This window comes from Anomaloglossus baeobatrachus, chromosome 5 (genome assembly GCF_048569485.1).
Source record: "Anomaloglossus baeobatrachus isolate aAnoBae1 chromosome 5, aAnoBae1.hap1, whole genome shotgun sequence".
In the NCBI taxonomy this organism is placed as follows: Eukaryota; Metazoa; Chordata; class Amphibia; order Anura; family Aromobatidae; genus Anomaloglossus; species Anomaloglossus baeobatrachus.
This window is the reverse complement of record NC_134357.1, coordinates 162,111,479-162,131,886: the sequence shown is the minus strand read 5'-3', so window position 1 is coordinate 162,131,886 and position 20,408 is coordinate 162,111,479. Positions and strand designations below refer to the sequence as shown.

The window sequence follows — 20,408 nt, the reverse complement described above, 5'->3', positions numbered from 1 at the left end:
GCACAACCAGCTAACACTGATTCCACTGACCCTCATTGTGGGCCCCTGTGGCACTTACTCAGCCGGAGCCTCTGCTAAGGGGGGCCCAGGGGGAACAACCAGCTAACACTGTCCAGGGGACAGGGACGGAGTTTGCAGTTTTTACTGACAGACTTTCTGAGACTATGGCTAAAATACTAGAAGCTTTGCAGTCCAGACTGGTATCTCAGACCATGGGCACTGTGGAATCACTGCCCCCTAGTTCCCCTCAGTTGGAACAACAATATTCCCCCGGGGTGTCTCATAGATCCCAGGGTGAGGTCTCTGACACGGACCGCAGTCCCAGACCGCCTAAGCGAGCTCGCTTGGAAATCCCCTCGACCTCATCACATTGTTCAGGGTCTCAGAGAGATGACTCTCTGTATGATGAAGCGGAGGTAGCTGATCAGGATTCTGATCCTGAAGCCGCTCTCAACCTTGATACCCCTGATGGGGACGCCATAGTGAATGATCTTATTGCGTCCATAAATATGAGGCTGGATATTCTCCCTCAGCTCCTCCAGCAGAGGAGTCGCCTTCTCAGCAAGAGAAGTTCCGTTTCAGGTCCCCCAAGCGTACAGCGAGTATGTTTCTGGATCACTCCGACTTCAGAGAGGCAGTCCAGAAACTCCGAGTTTGTCCAGATAAGCGTTTTTTCCAAGCGCCTTAAGGATACACGTTATCCCTTCCCCCCTGACGTGGTCAAGGGCTGGACTCAATGTCCCAAGGTGGATCCTCCAATCTCTAGACTGGCGGCTAGATCCATAGTTGCAGTTGAAGATGGGGCTTCACTCAAGGATGCCACTGCCAGACAGATGGAGCTCTGGTTCAAATCCATCTATGAGGCTATCGGCGCGTCTTTCGCTCCAGCATTCGCAGCAGTATGGGCACTCCAAGCTATCTCAGCGGGTCAAGCCCAAATTGACGCACTCACACGTACGTCTGCGCCGCTAGTGGCTTCCATAACCTCTCAAACGTCGGCATTTGCGTCCTACGCTATTAATGCTATCCTGGACTCTGCGAGCCGTACGGCGGTTGCAGCCGACAATTCGGTAGGGGCCTTGTGGCTACGGGAACCGCCGGAGGTGCCGCTACCAAGGCGGCTTCCTCATGACATACGACAGCCTCACACCGCATCCTCGGTCGGTGGCAGGCTCTCCCTCTTCTGTGACACCTGGCTGCCACAGGTAAAAGACCGATGGGTGAGAGACATTCTGTCTCACGGTTACAGGATAGAGTTCAGCTCTCGTCCTCTGACTCGATTCTTCAGAACATCTCCGCCCCCCGAAAGAGCCGATGCTCTTCTGCAGGCGGTGGGCACTCTGAAGGCACAAGGAGTGGTGATCCCTGTTCCTCTTCAGCAACAGGGTCACGGTTTTTACTCCAACCTGTTTGTGGGTCCAAAGAACGACGGGTCTTTCCGTCCTGTCCTGGACCTACAACTGCTCAACAAACACGTAAAGACCAGGCGGTTCCGGATGGAATCCCTCCGCTCCGTCATCGCCTCAATGTCCCAAGGAGATTTCCTTGCATCGAGCGATATCAAAGATGCTTATCTTCACGTTCCGATTGCTCCAGAGCATCAGCGCTTCCTGCGCTTCGCCATAGGAGACGAACACTTTCCAGTTCGTGGCACTGCCGTTCGGCCTGCGACAGCCCCACGGGTTTTCACCAAGGTCATGGCTACAGTAGTCGCGGTCCTCCACTGCCAAGGTCACTCGGTGATCCCTTACTTAGACGATCCGCTAGTCAAGGCTTCCAAGAGGCATGCCAGCACAGCCTCAACGCTACTCTAGAGACTCTACAGAGTTTCGGGTGGATCATCAATTTTCCAAGGTCAAATCTGACACCGGCCCAATCGCTGACATATCTTGACATGGAGTTTCATACCCTCTCAGCGATAGTGAAGCTTCCGCTGAACAAGCAGCGTTCACTACAGACGGGGGTGCAATCTCTCCTTCAGGGTCAGTCACACCCCTTGAGGCGCCTCATGCACTTCCTCGGGAAGATGGTGGCAGCAATGGAGGCAGCCCCTTTCGCGCAGTTTCACCTGCGTCCTCTTCAATGGGACATCCTACGCAAATGGGACAGGAAACCGACGTCCCTCGACAGGAACGTCTCCCTCTCTCAGGCAATCAAAGCTTCCCTTCGGTGGTGGCTTCTTCCCACTTCATTATCGAAGGGGAATTCCTTCCTACTCCCATCCTGGGCGGTGGTCACGACGGACGCGAGTCTGTCAGGGTGGGGAGCAGTTTTTCTCCACCACAGGGCTCAGGGTACGTGGACTCGGCAAGAGTCCTCGCTTCAGATCAATGTTCTGGAGATCAGGGCAGTGTATCTGGCCCTAAACGCGTTCCAGCAGTGGTTGGAAGGCAAGCAGATCCGAATTCAGTCGGACAACTCCACAGCGGTGGCATACATCAACCACCAAGGCGGGACACGCAGTCGGCAAGCCTTCCAGGAAGTCCGGCGGATTCTACTGTGGGTGGAAGCCACAGCCTCCACCATATCCGCAGTTCACATCCCAGGCGTAGAAAACTGGGGAGCAGACTTTCTCAGTCGCCAGGGCATGGACGCAGGGGAATGGTCCCTTCACCAGGACGGGTTTCAGGAGATATGTTGCCGCTGGGGCATGCCGGACGTCGACCTAATGGCGTCCCGGCACAACAACAAGGTACCGACGTTCATGGCACGGTCTCAAGATCCCAGAGCTATGGCGGTAGACGCCTTAGTTCAGGACTGGTCGCAGTTTCAGCTCACTTACGTGTTCCCTCCGTTGGCACTGTTGCCCAGAGTGTTACTCAAGATCAGGGCCGGCTGCCGCCGCGTCATCCTCGTCGCTCCAGACGGGCCGAGGAGGTCGTGGTACCCGGATCTGTGGCATCTCACGGTCGGCCAACCGTGGGCACTACCAGACCGACCAGACTTGCTGTCTCAAGGGCCGTTTTTCCATCTGAATTCTGCGGCCCTCAACCTGACTGTGTGGCCATTGAGTCCTGGATCCTAGCGTCTTCAGGATTATCTCAAGAGGTCATTGCCACTATGAGACAGGCTAGGAAACCAACGTCCGCCAGGATCTACCACAGGACGTGGAAAATATTCCCGTCGTGGTGCTCTGCTCGGGGTTTTTCTCCCTGGCCATTTGCCTTGCCCCCTTTTCTGTCCCTCCTTCAATTTGGACGGGAAAAGGGTTTGTCGCTCGGCTCCCTTAAGGAACAAGTCTCAGCGCTCTGTGTTTTTCCAGAAGCGCCTAGCCAGACTTCCACAGGTACGCACGTTCCTGCAGGGGGTTTGTCACATCGTTCCTCCTTACAAGCGTCCGTTAGAACCCTGGGATCTGAACAGGGTGCTGATGGTTCTTCAGAAACCACCATTCGAGCCTATGAGGGATATTTCTCTCTCACGCCTTTCGCAGAAAGTGGTTTTCCTAGTAGCAGTCACTTCACTTCGGAGAGTGTCTGAGCTTGCAGCGTTGTCGTGCAAAGCCCCTTTCCTGGTGTCTCACCAGGACAAGGTGGTTCTGCGTCCGGTTTCGGAATTTCTCCCTAAGGTGGTATCCCCCTTTCATCTCAATCAGGGTATCTCCTTACCCTCTTTTTGTCCTCATCCAGTTCACCAATGTGAAAAGGATTTGCACTTGATTAGATCTGGTGAGAGCACTCAGACTCTACATTTCTCGTACGGCGCCCCTGCGCCGCTCGGATGCACTCTTTGTCCTTGTCGCTGGCCAGCGTAAAGGGTCACAGGCTTCCAAATCAAGCCTGGCTCGGTGGATCAAGGAACCAATTCTCGAAGCTTACCGTTCTGCTGGGCTTCCGGACACATTCTCGCCGGGAGATCAGCTGATCGTTCGTTCTCTTTTACAACGGAGTCCGACAATGAATTCTAATTCTTATCATCCATTGTACAACGCATCAGTCACAAGCGTCAAGCAACGCTTGTGACTGATGCAAAACAACGGAAATCTGAACCTAGCCTAAATGACATAAAAATAGCCCCAATTTTTTATTCTGCTTTTCACAATTTCACCTCAATTGTAATTTTATTTCCTCGCTTTCCAGTGCATTTTATAGTGATATGAACTGTGTCAGTCAAAAGTACAACTTGTCCTGTAAAAAAACATATGTTCGAAATGGCTCTTGGAAGGAGACAAAAAATAACAGCACAAATCCTAAATATAGCGTGGTGCTTAACTCTTTCCTGACATGGCTAATTTCCATTTTTTTTTTGTTTTGGTTTTATTTTTTCCTCCCCTTATTCCGAGAGCCATAGCGTTTTGTTTTTCTGTCCACAATGTTGTATGAGTTTTTTTTTTTTTTTTTTTTTTTTAAAAAGTGAGTTTTACTCTTGATTCACCCTATACAGTTTATCATGCGGAAAAATTCCAGTGGAAATTACCTGTCTATATGACTCTCCAGGTCAGTATGATTAGAGGTGCCAAACGTGAATAGGGTTTGCTTCATTTAAGTGGTGGAGAAAAATTCAAAAATAAAAATATTTGCTTATCCCCATTTTCCAAGAGCTGTAAAGTTTGAATTTTCAGGATACGGGTCTGTGATGGCTAATTTTTTGCTTCTTAAGCCAATGCTTCCATTGATATCACTTTGGGGTAGGTGTGGCACTGGCAGTGTGAGGGCGGCGGACGCTGGTAACAAAGGTAAATTTCGGGCAACCAAGGTAAGGGCTTCTTGGCACCCGATGTTTACTGTGGTTAGCAGCGTCCGTAGAAGCCGGCTGCCTGCACACGTAGCAGAGTACACATCGGGTAATTAACCCGATGTGTACTGTGGCTAGGTGTGCAGGGAGCCAGCGCTAAGCGGTGTGCGCTGGTAACCAAGGTAAATATCTGGTTGGTTACCCGATATTTACCTTAGTTACCAAGCGCAGCATCGCTTCCACGCGTCGCTGGTGAGATCTGCCTGTGTGACAGCTCACCAGCAACCCGTGTAGCGACGCTCCAGCGATCCCTGCCAGGTCAGTACATGTTTGTGTTCTTGCAACAAGTGAAAAACCACAATTTCGGAGTTTGCATGTTTTTTTTCTTTTTTTGTTTTTTACACCATCTACCAGTCGGATTATATTTTATAGTATAGTAGATCGGACTTTTACAAACTCAACGATACAAAATACGTGTGTTTTTTTTTTTTTTTATTTCTTAATTTTTAATGGGGAAAAGGAGTTTTCTAACTGTATTTGTAGTCACCTTAGGGGACTTTAATCTGCGATTGTCTTATTGCTTGTGCTATACACAGCAGTGCCATAGCATTAGTAGTGTATAGCAAAAATCAGTCTCGTATGAATGCCAGCCATGTGCCAGTTTTCACAGAACAGTCATGACATGCACAGGGGTCTTCAGTTGACCCCCTTCTGTCATGGCAACCTATCTGCGTCCCACAATCATGTCACCGGCGCGCTGATGGGCATGTGGAATATTGCTCCCCCCTGCCGGTGGACATTAAGGCTGTGCGCACACGTGTGGGGTTTTTCATGATTTTACGCCACGTATTGCACTGCAGCGTAAAATCATGCGTCCTGCGTCCCCAGCACAATCTATGAGGATTTTGCAAATTCCAGCTGCACATTGCGTTTTAGAACGCAGTGTTTTGCATGCTGAAATATTTTGCCAAAACGCTGAGTTCTAAAAAGCAACATGTCACTTTTTTATGCGTTCCGGATTCTTTTCCCACTCTGTCTATGGCAGAGTAAGCATCCAGGACGCATGAATTCTGCATTCACAATGCATCCAGAACGCAGCTTTTCGGCTGCGTTTTGAAGCGCACATGCAGTGACTTAAACCTTGCGGAATAGGACGCAGAGATGTGCGCACATACCCTAAGTGTTGCTGTCAGAGCTTGACGGCATCATTTAGCAGGTTAGTTTTGTTGCTGTTAAAAGCAAATGATGGCTGGAAAATACAGCCATCATCTGCCGGGAAAATAAGGGCTCAATGTGCAAGCCTGCATCAGAGTCAGGGAGCCAACATATTACATACCAGAAAGCAATTTCACAGTAAGGCTACATGCGCAAGCTGTGTTTTTTTGTCACGTTTCTTGGTGCAGTATTGTCAGAACTTTCTGACATTTGACTTCCCAGGAAAGTCTATGGCTATGTGCGCACTAGGCGTTTTTTTCACGCTGCGTTTTTATGTGCGTTTTTGTCTAAAAAACGCACCCGCGGCTAAAAAACGCGGCAAAAACGCATGCAATTTTGCCGCGATTTGGTGCGTTTTTTGCTGCGTTTTTACTCACTGCGTTTTTAATCAGTGCACAATGCCATTAAAGATTGTTGATGAAAAAAAAAAAAAAAAAAAAGGTCTGATGTCATTTCCTTCTTCAAAATGTTCATTGTATGCAGGAGAGCAGACAGCTGCAGAACTAGTGTATGCAGGAGAGCAGACAGCAGCTGCAGAACTACAAGTCTCAGTATCCTCCATTCACTAGTGTATGCAGGAGAGCAGACAGCAGCTGCAGAACTACAAGTCTCAGCATCCTCCATTCACTAGTGTATGCAGGAGAGCAGACAGCAGCTGCAGAACTACAAGTCTCAGCATCCTCCATTCACTAGTGTATGCAGGAGAGCAGACAGCAGCTGCAGAACTACAAGTCTCAGAATCCTCCATTCACTAGTGTATGCAGGAGAGCAGACAGCAGCTGCAGAACTACAAGTCTCAGCATCCTCCATTCACTAGTGTATGCAGGAGAGCAGACAGCAGCTGCAGAACTACAAGTCTCAGCATCCTCCATTCACTAGTGTATGCAGGAGAGCAGACAGCAGCTGCAGAACTACAAGTCTCAGCATCCTCCATTCACTAGTGTATGCAGGAGAGCAGACAGCAGCTGCAGAACTACAAGTCTCAGCATCCTCCATTCACTAGTGTATGCAGGAGAGCAGACAGCAGCTGCAGAACTACAAGTCTCAGCATCCTCCATTCACTAGTGTATGCAGGAGAGCAGACAGAAGCTGCAGAACTACAAGGCTCAGCATCCTCCTTCCAGGACTGTATGCAGTTTTTTGCCCAAAAAGAAAAAAAAAATGACATGGGCTTCGCCATATTTTTGTATGCTAGCCGGGTACAGCAGGCAGGTACGGGCTGCCCCCAACCCCCAGCTGCCTATTTGTACCCGGCTGGGAGCCAAAAATATAGAGAAGCCCTTTTTTTTAATTATTTCATGAAATAATTAAAAAAAAAAAATGACGTGGGCTTCGCCTAATTTTTGAGTCCAGCCGGGTACAACTAGGCAGCTGGGGATTGGAATCCACAGTGCAGGGTGCCCATGCTTTCTGGGCACCCCCACTGCGAATTGCAGTCCGCAGCCACCCCAGAAAATGGCGCTTTCATAGAAGCGCCATCTTCTGGCGCTGTATCCAACTCTTCCAGCTGCCCTGAAGCCGGGTGGCTAGCCAGGTAATAATGGAGTTAGGGCTAGCTGTATATTATCAGCTGGCCCTAAGCCCGAAATTCATGGTGTCACGCCAATATTAGACATGGCCACCATGAATTTCTAGTACAGATAAAAAAAAACCACAACACACAGAAAAATATTTTTATTAGAAATAAAACACAACACAATTAGTGACTCCATCTTTATTGAAATAAACCCCCCTCCGCAGTAATCCTGGGTCAGGGTCCCGCGCCATCCAATCAGGATCCAATATCATCTGATCGGTTTGCTGGAAGGCAAAGCGATCAGATGATGTGTCAGGATCAAGTGCCTGAATCCCATCACACATCAGCTGATTGTATAAAAGCCGATTATACAGTCAGCTGATGCATCAGTAGAAAAAAAAAAAAAAATAATACTCACTTATGTGCTGTGGTGATTACCGGCAGCTCCTGGAGCGATCGATTGGACAGGAGTCTGATCCTATACGATCGCTGCCGGAGCTGCCGGTAATCAGCTGATGAAGTCCCCTGACGGCAGGATCAGCTGATAGCCGGCCGGGCGCGAAAAAGCCGGCGACACCGCGATCAGCTGATGCGTCAGGTGACTGCATCAGGTGATCCACCGCCAGGTCCTGCAAGCAAGGTCCTGCCCCGGGGAGACTGCACACAGCCAGAGCGGCGGGACCGGGAGGAGATGGGAGCGGGCATGGCACCGGGACCCTGCGGACAGGTCAGTATATGACATTTTTTTTTTTTTTCTACTGTTCACTTTGGTTTTCGCCGCTGCCTCCACCTCCCACCCAGACATGGCGCCGCACGGAGCTGACATGCACAGGACGGGAGGTGGAGGCAGCGGTGACGGTACCGGGAGGATTCATGCTTCTGTGTTTACCAACAGAAGGAATCCTCTTCCTGTACACGTCACTGTAGTACCCACCCCTTGCGTTTATAGCTGCGTTTTTAGTCATAGAAACGCGGCTATATGCGTTATTCATTGCGTTTTTAACATCTCATTGAATTCAAAAACGCAGTGGAAAACGCAGAAATAATTGACATGCTGCGTTTTTGTGGTCACCACAAAAACGCAGCTAAAAAAAAACGCTGTGTGAGGACAGCACTTCTGAAAACCCATTGACATTGCTGGGGAAGCAATGTCACTGCGTTTTCAGCACAAAAACGCGGTAAAAAACGCCGCTAAAAACGCGGCAAAAACGCCTAGTGCGCACATAGCCTAAGAGAAGTGAGATTGACAAACTGCAACATACGCACAGCAAGTGTTTTTTGGGGTATTTTTCAAAAAAAAGTTTGACAAATAAGCAGCATGTTCATTCTTGTTTTTTCACCCATTGAATTCAATGAGGGCATGAAAAACGCATGCTATCAATTTGGTGCGTCTTTGGTGCTTTTTTTTTTTGCACCAAAAATACACTTTACAAGCGTTTAAGACATTTCCAGACTTTGTGTCAGGTTGCCGTTTTTGGTTTGCAGTTTGTTTGCAGAAAAAACTGCAGCGTGCACATATAGCCTAAGGATCAATGAATCCACTGCTGGCCTCCCTTCAGCTCAATGTGCAGACAGCAATAGGCAACATTTGCAGCTATAAAGGCAAACACTGCAAAAGTTTTAATAAGGCTGAATTGCAAAAATAAATTTTAGCCTCAAATGTATTCAAGAAAAAACCAGTTGACTGTATAGTAAGCGATGTTCACTGCGGTACAAAGTGAGGAGAACAGCGCCCAGCTCTGCCCATATACTGTAGGTGGTGGTGCTCAGAAACGGACATAAGAATTCCAAGCTTACATATTGTGTTATGCAACTCCGCATTGCGCAAGCTTTTTCTGACTTTTCAAAGCGATTTACACTAATTCTGGACATTGAGTTTGAAATCCCATGATTCTCTTAAAAAAAAAATAAAAAATGCAAAGATTAATTGGACTTCCTGATGCGAAAAATGTTACAGCTCTTTAACCCCCATGTATGAAAATACCCTAAAATGTGCCTGTCCGTAACAGGGGTAGGTGGCTTGGTCCTCAACTGGTTACACTGTAGGCTTTTTGTAGGCCGTGAAATCTGACCTGTTATTTTGGAGGAAGTGATGATCAGCCGTATAAGCTGCTTATTGGGATGTCTCATCGAATATTATAAACATCTTCATGATAACCTGTTCTGAGCTGGAGTATAAAGCACAGTAGTTCATGGAAATGCCTATAACTAGCATGACTCATTATGTCTCAGCCGCAGTTATGCCTACAGCCGCATGCTGAGATGCCATACTTTCACGTTTTCCAGGGTAGATGACGTTTTAATAATTTACATGAGAGTAAATAGTACATAAACATTAACCTTACCACCAGCCAATACACGTTTTCTAAAGTAGCCGTTCAAGGGCATTATTACTAAGCGCCACTTTTCGGATCACTGAGGAATGTGTCATCTGGGTACGGTGGCCTGTAAGACCCTGCTGTGAGGATGGTCTAGGAAGCTGAGTTAGTGAAGAACTGACAGGTTTCATGTACTGGAGTGCAAAAGATCCAGCAATCAATGCAAAAAAACACATGACAAAAGTGATCTGAGCCATAGCCCCCTGATAGAGGGGAGCCCACATTAACCCCTTCACAACCAAGGATGTACTTACTGGTACATCTTTGGCTGTGTCTGTCCCATAGATGCGGGCTCGCGTGGTGAGCCTGCATTATTTCCCGCACATGTGTGCTGATCCGATCAGCAAACAGGTGCAAATGGATCGCTGATCTACCCGCCCCGCTTAGCCCTTTTATATTGTGCTCTCAAACTCTGACCGCGCTCCGGCGGGGATCACGTTCCTGGCCACCCTTAGCGGCCCTATGATGCGATCACAAGACACCAATGGGTTGCAATGGAAGTATGGGGTCAAATGGTGACCCCGCCCTGTCGCTGCCATGACATGTTTCCTGTGAATGCCAGCAGAGCTCCAGCACTCACAGTAGCACAGCATTTCCCCTGTGAATCAGGAGAAGTGATCAGACTGTGCAGTGATAGTGCCCTAGGGGAACTATTAAAATGAATTAAAGTTTTAAAAAAACAGGAAAACCCCCACCCCTAAAAGTTCAAATCGCCCACCTTTTGCCCCCTTGAAATTAAAACCATGAAAAAATACACATATTTCGTATCTCCACCTTCAGAAATGCCCAAGCTATCAAAATATAAAATCAATTAATCTGATTGGTACACAGGATAGCGAGAAATGAATTCCAAGCACCAAATTTGTTTTTTTGGTTGCCGCAACATTGCATTAAAATGCAGTAACATGCGATCAAAACAATGTATCTAAGCAAAAACGGTATTATTAAAAATGCCAGGTCAGGAAGCAAAAAATAAGCCAACACAGAGCCCTCGATCCTGAAAAATGAGAACATTATGGGTCTCGGAATATGGCGACTTCTGAATTTTTTTTTTTTCACCGCTTAGATAAAGGTAATGATTTACATGTTTGGTGTCTCTGAATTTGTACTGACCTGGGGAATCATACTACCAGGTCAGTTTTACCATATAGTGAACATGGTAAATGGAAAAAAAACAAACTTAAATCATTTTTGGAATTACACTTTTTTGCAATTTCATTGCACTTGGAATTTTTTCCCCTTTTACCAGTATGCTAAATGGTAAAAGGAATGGAGTAATTCAAAAGTACAATTCACCCCACAAAAAACAAGCCCTCATATGGCTATATTGACGGAGAAATGCAAAAGTTATACCTCTTGAAAGAAGGGCAGGAAAAAAAACCCTGAAAATTGCCCTTTAGGTGAAGTGGTTAAAGAGAGAGGCAACCTAGGATAGTATATGTACATCCTAGGTCACAAAGGGGTTAAAAAGCCTTTCTCAATTTTTGTTTTTTTTTTGGCTTTAGATTTTAAATGGTTTATGATTGCAAAGAGGCCAATTAAAGCATTCTTGAAGATATATTTCCCCTACAACCAAGGGGGCAGTAACAGATTTTTCTCTGGAAGTGTTTTTCCCCTCATTGAAAGGTCAGATCCGTTTTTTTCAGATTTTGTGCTGATGACGGTCTCAATCCTATCGCTTAGTGTCCTAAAAGGGAATCTGTCAGCAGTGTTTTGCTATGTAATCTGAGAACATGCTGTAGGGGCCGAGACCCTGATTACAGGCATGTCACTTTCTGGGCTCTGTTAGGCCCTGTGCGCACTTGCCGTTTTTTGCCGCGGATTTCCTGCGGTTTTGCTGCATGTTTCGCTGCAGAAAATGTTCATAACATCTCTGCAGTGATTCACCAGCAAAACCTATGGGGAAAAAAAATGCTGTGCGCACTATGCGGATTTTTACAGCTGCATGTTTTGCTGCGGGATTCCCGCAGGAAAAAACAATTGCATGTCACTTCTTTTCTGCACGTCGCTGCGGGATTTTACTCCAATGACTGCAATGTAATCGTGAAATCCCGCAGGGAATAACGCAGGTAGCAAATTCTGAGTGGTTTATTGCGTTTTCCTGCGTTATTCCCTCCGGTATTTCGCGGTTTACCTGCGGTAATGTTCATCGCAGCCTGCAGTTTTCAGGGAAGTGATGTCATTATGACAGGAAGAGGAAGCGGAGCAGAGAGTAAACACACACACACACACACACCACACACTCACACACATCACACAGATATAGAACACACACATCGCACTCACACACAGACATATAGAATACACATAGAAAGCAAACGGAAATATAGGGAAAAAAAAACACATGGGCTCCGCTGTATTTTTACCGTCCAGCTGCGGTAAATACACAGCGGCGGCCCGGTATTCTCAGGCTGGGGAGGGCGAGGGGCAGGGTTAATGCCTCCCCCACCTCCCCTCCCGCAGCCGAGAATATCAGCCCGCAGCTGCGCCGGGACTGTCGCATCCATTATGCGGCAGTACCGGAGTGTCCCGGCTCTTCCTGTTGCCGTGATGCGGTGGCAGTCAGGGTAATAAGGAGTTAATGGCGGCGGATCGCCGCCACTAAGTCCAGGCTTGATTATGGCAGCGTCTGAGACAGCTGACATGATCAACCCGTAAGTAAAGTGAATAAACACACACCGAAAAATCCTTTATTTTAAATAAAACACAAAAAAGCCGCCTCTTTCACCCCTTTATTAACCCCCCCGAAACACACAGCTCCGCCATAATCCACGTCCTGCGATGCTTGCATCCAGCCGCGACTGACACTGACACACTACTGAATGCAGCCTCGCAACGAGACAGCAGAGGTAACCACAGGGCATTTCCCACGGCCGGTAATGTGAACTCACTACCGCTCGGGAGAAATGCAGCGTGTTGATTGATCTGTCTTCTATCTGTCTATCCCTCTATCTATCCTTCTATCTGTCTATTTATCTCTCTAGCCACTATCTCAGAAGGAAATTATTTTTTTTTTCTTCAATGTGCTTTATTGCATTGAATGCAATAAAACACATGTACCAACCCGCACGCGGCAAACCGCATGCGGTTTTTGGGTGCGGTTTGCTGTGGTTTTTTACCGCAGGTGCGATAATCTTTCAGACCCTGCTGAATTTTCTTAAGAAAATTCCGTTTTCCAGTGCGCACAGGGCCTTGGGCTCTGTGCCCACGTTGCGTATTTGCATGCAGTTACGCTGCGTATTGCACTGTAGCGTAACTGCATGCGTCCTGTATCCCCTGTACAATCTATGAAGATTGTGCATAATCCATGCCCACGAGGCGTTTTAGAACGCAGTGTTTTGCATGCTGCCAAATCGCTGCGTTCTAAAAAGCAACGTCACTTCTTTTGTGCGCGCATGCTGTCTCCATTCTGTCTATAGGGAGAGGCAGCATTCAGAGCGCATGAATTCTGCAGTCACCAAAGTTTCAGAATGGAGCTTTTCAGCTGCGCCCTGAAGCGGACATGCAGTGACTTTACGCTGCGGTGCAGAGCGCACACACGTGAGCACATAGCCTTATGCTGTTTCAGTAAAATCCGTGTTTCATCAGCAGGAGATTATCACTACAGAACAAACTTCCTCGTGCCTCCTGGTTCTACTGTGCCACCACTGAATTGCGGCTTTTTGTCTATATACATTGTACACGAAACACTGCCAATCAGCTGTGAAGGTGGCATTATACAGAGCTCTAAATCTACAACAGAGGAAACTGATTCTATCACAACTGCTGCACCCAGTAAACTAAGTGATACATTGCGGGATTCAGGGTCACTCTCACTATATCATGCTCCTGTCACATTACATAGCGAAAACCTGCTGACAGATTCTGCTTAGGGTATGTGCGCACTAGGCGTTTTTTTCACGCTGCGTTATGTGCGTTTGTCACAAAAAACGCACCCACGGCTAAACAACGCGACAAAAACGCATGCGTTTTTGCCGCGATTTGGTGCGTTTTTTGCTGCGTTTTTGCTCACTGCGTTTTTAATCAGTGCACAATGCCATTAAAGATTGTTGATGAAAAAAAAAGAAAAAAAGGTCTGATGTCATTTCCTTCTTCAAAATGTTCATTGTATGCAGGAGAGCAGACAGCTGCAGAACTACAAGGCTCAGCATCCTCCATTCACTAGTGTATGCAGGAGAGCAGACAGCAGCTGCAGAACTACAAGGCTCAGCATCCTCCATCCAGGACTGTATGCAGTTTTTGCCCAAAAAGAAAAAAAAAATGACATGGGCTTCGCCATATTTTTGTATGCTAGCCGGGTACAGCAGGCAGGTACGGGCTGCCCCCAACCCCCAGCTGCCTATTTGTACCCGGCTGGGAACCAAAAATATAGAGAAGCCCTTTTTTTTTTAATTATTTCATGAATATGTCAGGTTAAACTACGTGAATCACATGACACATCAGCTGATTGTATAAAAGCCGATTATACAATCAGCTGATGCATCAGTAGAAAAAAAAAATACTCACTTATGTGCTGTGCTGATTACCGGCAGCTCCTGCAGCGATCGATTGGACAGGAGTCTGATCCTGTCCGATCGCTGCAGGAGCTGCCGGTAATCAGCTGATGAAGTCCCCTGAAGGCAGGATCAGCTGATAGCGGGCGCGAAAAAGCCGGCGAGACTACGGTCAGCTGATGCGTCAGGTGACTGCATCAGGTGATCCACCGCCAGGTCCTGCAAGCAAGGTCCTTCCCCGGGGAGACTGCACACAGCCAGAGCGGCGGTACCGGGAGGAGATGGGGAGCGGGCATGGCACCGGGAGCCTGCAGACAGGTGAGTATATATGACATTTTTTCTTCAGCGCTCTATTGGGAGACCCAGACGATTGGGGTATAGCTACTGCCCTCTGGAGGCCACACAAAGCACTACATTAAAAGTGCAAGGCCCCTCCCCCTCTGGCTATACCCCCCCCGTGGTATCACGGGTTCTCCAGTTTTAGCTTTGTGTGCGAAGGAGGTCAGACATTCCATGCATAGCTCCACAGATTTTAGTCAGCAGTAGCTGCTGACTGTTTCGGTGGCTTAGCAAAAGTGGATGCTATCATGCATCCAGCAGTGCCGCAAGTGGCGCACCTTACCACGCAGATGTCGGCGTTTGCGTCTTACGCTATCAATGCGGTCCTAGAATCTACCAGTCGCACCTCAATGGCGTCCGCCAATTCGGTAGTTTTGCGCAGAGCCTTGTGGTTAAAGGACTGGAAAGCAGATGCTGGTTCCAAAAAATGTTTAACCAGTTTGCCTTTGTCTAGAGATCGACTGTTTGGCGAGCCATTGGCTGACATCATTAAGCAGTCCAAGGGTAAAGACTCCTCTTTACCACAACCCAGAACATCCAAACCTCAGCAGAAAAAGTGGCAGCAGAGGTTTCAGTCCTTTCGAGGTTCGGGCAAGACACCATTTACCTCGTCCAAAGGGACTCAGAGGACGCAAAGAAACTCAGATTCGTGGCGGACTCACACACGCCCCAAGAAAGCAAATGGAGGTACCGCTTCCAAAGCGGCTACCTCATGACTTCCAGCCCCCCCCCTCCGCATCGCCGGTCGGGGGCAGGCTCTCCCGCTTTTCCGGCATTTGGATGTCACAGGTCAAAGACCGGTGGGTGACGGACATTTTGTCTCGCGGGTACAGAATCGAGTTCAATTCTCGTCCTCCAGCTCGGTTCTTCAGAACCTCCCCACGTCCAGACCGAGCAGATGCTCTGCTGCAGGCGGTGGATTCCCTAAAAGCGGAAGGAGTGGTTATCCCAGTCCCTCCTCAGGAACAAGGGCAAGGGTTTTACTCCAATCTCTTTGTGGTTTCAAAAAAGGACGGCTCGTTCCGTCCTGTTCTGGACCTAAAACGGCTCAACAAACATGTGCACGCCAGGAGGTTCCGGATGGAAACCCTCCGCTCTGTCATTGCCTCAATGTCCAGAGGAGACTTCCTTGCCTCAATAGACATCAAAGATGCTTATCTCCACGTGCCAATTGCTACAGAACATCAACGTTTTCTACGTTTTGTGATAGGAGACGACCATTTTCAGTTCGTAGCTCTTCCATTTGGTCTGGCGACAGCCCCACGGGTCTTCACCAAGGTCATGGCGGCGGTGGTAGCAGTCTTGCACTCTCAGGGACACTCGGTGATCCCTTACCTAGACGACTTATTGGTCAAAGCTCCCTCTCAGGAGGCATGTCAGCACAGCCTGAATACTACGCTGGAGACTCTACAGTCTTTCGGATGGATCATCAACTTTCCAAAGTCGATCCTATCACCGACTCAGTCACTAACGTATCTTGGCATGGAGTTTCATACTCTAGCAGCGATAGTGAAGCTTCCGCTGGACAAGCAGCGGTCACTACAGACAGGGGTGCAATCTCTTCTGCAGGGCCAGTTGCATCCCTTGCGGCGCCTCATGCATTTCCTAGGGAAGATGGTGGCAGCCATGGAAGCAGTTCCCTTTGCGCAGTTTCATCTGCGCCCACTTCAATGGGACATTCTCCGCCAATGGGACGGGAAGTCAACGTCCCTGGACAGGAAAGTCTCGCTTTCCCAGACGGCCAAAGACTCTCTACAATGGTGGCTCCTTCCCACCTCATTGTCTCAGGGAAGATCCTTCCTGCCCCCATCCTGGGCAGTAGTCACGACAGATGCGAGTCTGTCAGGGTGGGGAGCAGTATTTCTCCACCACAGGGCTCAGGGGACGTGGACTCCGCAGGAGTCCACCCTTCAGATCAATGTTCTGGAGATCAGAGCAGTGTATCTTGCTCTACTGGCCTTCCAACAGTGGCTGGAAGGAAAGCAGATCCGAATCCAATCGGACAACTCCACAGCGGTGGCATACATCAACCACCAAGGAGGGACGCGCAGTCGGCAAGCCTTCCAAGAAGTCCGGCGCATTCTAATGTGGGTGGAGGACAGAGCATCCACCATATCCGCGGTTCACATCCCAGGCGTAGAAAACTGGGAAGCAGACTTCCTCAGTCGCCAGGGCATGGACGCAGGGGAATGGTCCCTTCACCCGGACGTGTTTCAGGAAATCTGTCGCCGCTGGGGAGTGCCGGACGTCGACCTAATGGCATCTCGGCACAACAACAAGGTCCCGGCATTCATGGCGAGGTCGCGCGATCAAAGAGCTCTGGCGGCAGACGCCTTGGTTCAAGATTGGTCGCAGTTTCAGCTCCCATACGTGTTTCCGCCTCTGGCGCTCTTGCCCAGAGTGCTACGCAAGATCAGATCCGAGTGCAGCCGCGTCATACTCGTCGCTCCAGACTGGCCGAGGAGGTCGTGGTATCCGGATCTGTGGCATCTCACGATCGGTCGACCGTGGTCACTGCCAGACCGACCAGACTTACTGTCCCAAGGGCCGTTTTTCCATCAGAATTCTGCGGCCCTGAACCTGACTGTGTGGCCATTGAGTCCTGGATCCTAGCATCTGCTGGATTATCTCAGGGAGTCGTTGCCACAATGAGACAAGCTAGAAAGTCGAATTCGGCTAAGATCTACCACAGAACGTGGAAGATTTTCTTGTCCTGGTGCTCTGCTCAGGGAGTGTCTCCCTGGCCATTTGCATTGCCCAAGTTTCTTTCCTTCCTGCAATCGGGGTTAGAAAAGGGCTTGTCGCTCAGCTCCCTTAAAGGGCAAGTTTCGGCACTATCCGTGTTTTTTCAGAAGCGTCTAGCACGTCTTCCTAAGGTGCGCACGTTCCTGCAGGGGGTCTGTCATATTGTGCCCCCGTACAAGCGACCGTTAGATCCATGGGATCTGAACAGGGTACTAGTTGCTCTCCAGAAGCCGCCCTTCGAGCCTCTGAAGGAAGTTTCCTTTTCTCGGCTGTCGCAGAAAGTGGCGTTTCTTGTTGCGATCACATCGCTTCGGCGAGTGTCTGAGCTGGCAGCTCTGTCATCTAAGGCTCCCTTCCTGGTGTTCCACCAGGACAAGGTTGTGCTGCGCCCCATTCCGGAGTTTCTTCCTAAGGTCGTATCCTCTTTTCATCTTAATCAGGATATTTCCTTGCCTTCTTTTTGCCCTCATCCGGTTCACCGGTATGAAAAGGCCTTACGTTTGCTAGATCTGGTGAGAGCACTCAGAATCTACATTTCCCGCACGGCGCCCATACGCCGTGCCGATGCACTTTTCGTCCTTGTCGCTGGTCCGCGCAAGGGGTTGCAGGCTTCTAAAGCCACCCTGGCTCGATGGATCAAAGAACCAATTCTAGAGGCCTACCGTTCTGCGGGGCTTCCGGTTCCTTCAGGGCTAAAAGCCCACTCCACCAGAGCCGTGGGTGCGTCCTGGGCATTACGTCACCAGGCTTCGGCTCAACAGGTGTGCCAGGCAGCTACCTGGTCCAGTCTGCACACTTTCACCAAGCATTATCAGGTGCATACCTATGCTTCGGCGGATGCCAGCTTAGGTAGAAGAGTCCTGCAGGCGGCAGTGACACCCCCGTAGGGGAGGGCTGTTTTGCAGCTCTAACATGAGGTATTTATTTACCCACCCAGGGACAGCTTTTGGACGTCCCAATCGTCTGGGTCTCCCAATAGAGCGCTGAAGAAGAAGGGAATTTTGTTACTTACCGTAAATTCCTTTTCTTCTAGCTCTTATTGGGAGACCCAGCACCCGCCCTGTTGTCCTTCGGGATGTTTTTTTGTTGTTTGCGGGTACACATGTTGTTCATGTTGAACGGTTTTTCAGTTCTCCGATGTTATTCGGAGTTAATTTGTTTAAACCAGTTATTGGCTTCCTCCTTCTTGCTTTGGCACTAAAACTGGAGAACCCGTGATACCACGGGGGGGGTATAGCCAGAGGGGGAGGGGCCTTGCACTTTTAATGTAGTGCTTTGTGTGGCCTCCAGAGGGCAGTAGCTATACCCCAATCGTCTGGGTCTCCCAATAAGAGCTAGAAGAAAAGGAATTTACGGTAAGTAACAAAATTCCCTTCTTTTTTTTTTCTACTGTTCACTTTTGTTTTCGCCGCTGCCTCCACCTCCCGCCCAGACACGGCGCCGCACGGAGCTGACATGCACAGGACGGGTTGTGGACGCAGCGGTGACTGTACCGGGAGGATTCATGCTTCTGTGTTTACCAACAGAAGGAATCCTCTTCCTGTACACGTCACTATACTGCCCACCCATTGCGTTTATAGCTGCGTTTTTTGTCATAGAAACGCGGCTATATGCGTTTTTCATTGCGTTGTTGAACATCTCATTGAACTCAATGGGTGAAAAACGCAGTCAAAAACGCAGAAATAATTGACATGCTGCATTTTTGTGGTCACCACAAAAAGGCAGCTACAAAAAAACGCTGTGTGCGGACAGCACTTATGAAAACCCATAGACATTGCTGGGGAAGCAATGTCACTGCGTTTTAAGCACAAAAACGCGGTAAACGCCGCTAAAAACGCGGCAAAAACGCCTAGTGCGCAGTGCGCACAAGGCCTTATAGTGCCAGACATGTAGGAGAGCTGCAGTGCACAAGTGTCAGAATATTGAAGATGATTTATGAGCAGTGTTTGTCACATACAGGGCTCTGGACCATTTATAATAAGTATTAATGCCCCGACACCTGTGATAGATTCAATGCTCCGGAGCTTGTAAGTGGGAGCTTTCATCTCCCGGCTCTACTGATGAGTTGACAGCATGATCAAGTAAGATCACTCTGAAAAAACCTGTTCTGACCTTCTCTGAGGGCGTTTTCTCTTTTTCCCTTGTGTAATGTTGGATTCTTATGATTGGACAATGACATACAATGGAAAAAGTAAATTTCCCCAGAGAAAAATCTGTTAGCGCCCCCTTCAACTGCCCCTATCTCCACAATGCTGCAGTGAGAAAAAAATAGTTTTAGCTCCACTGCCTATTTTTACTGATATACAGTTGAAAATAAAACAAATATTGTGAAAGATCTTTTTTAAGGAAGTTATCAAAGACTTATTTTTTTTCTATGGGGCTAAGAATTTACTGGCAGGCAGACACCGCTTCCTGTCATGTCTCGTCAACAGTACAGTTCTTTGCTGAAGGGATGTCCCTGCCGATGACATGTTGATTTACATTCAGCGAGGAGGAGGCTGCCAATCAACGTGACGTCACGGGAAGCGTAAGGATCACTGGCAGCAGCGGTCAATGAGTGCTCTGAGCCAGGAGAGATCAGTGCAGGTCAGCACAGGCTGTAATTAGCAACTACCTGTCCTTTAAAGGGGTTTCACAATTGGGTGTGATTAAAAAAAAAAAAAAAAATATATTATATTATATATATATATATATATATATATATATATATATATATATATATATATATATATATATATATATATATATATTACTGTGCCAAGATAATCTTTTATATATGGCCACTGCTGTGTACTGTGTAATGGCCATGTCTGACCGTACAGGGACATGGTCTGATCATACCACATCTACTGGGCTGGCGAGGACATAAGAGTATACAGATTATTCTCTCTTTGAGGTAAAACATTTTTTTAAAAAGCAGACAGGGAAATGCTTTACCTCACAAAAAGAATCAGCTTTGGCGTCCTTCCCTACCCAGGAGCTGTGGTATGGTCGGACCATGTTCCTGTACGGTCAGACACAGCCATTACACAGCACATAGCAGGAGCA

General features: G+C 48.3%; 1 protein-coding gene across 4 annotated transcripts in view; it reads left to right on the top strand.

The window, feature by feature from the left end:
- Window positions 1–20,408, top strand: part of WAPL (WAPL cohesin release factor) — a 199,202-nt gene that overhangs the window by 32,827 nt on the left and 145,967 nt on the right. The gene's annotated exons all lie outside the window — the stretch shown is intronic.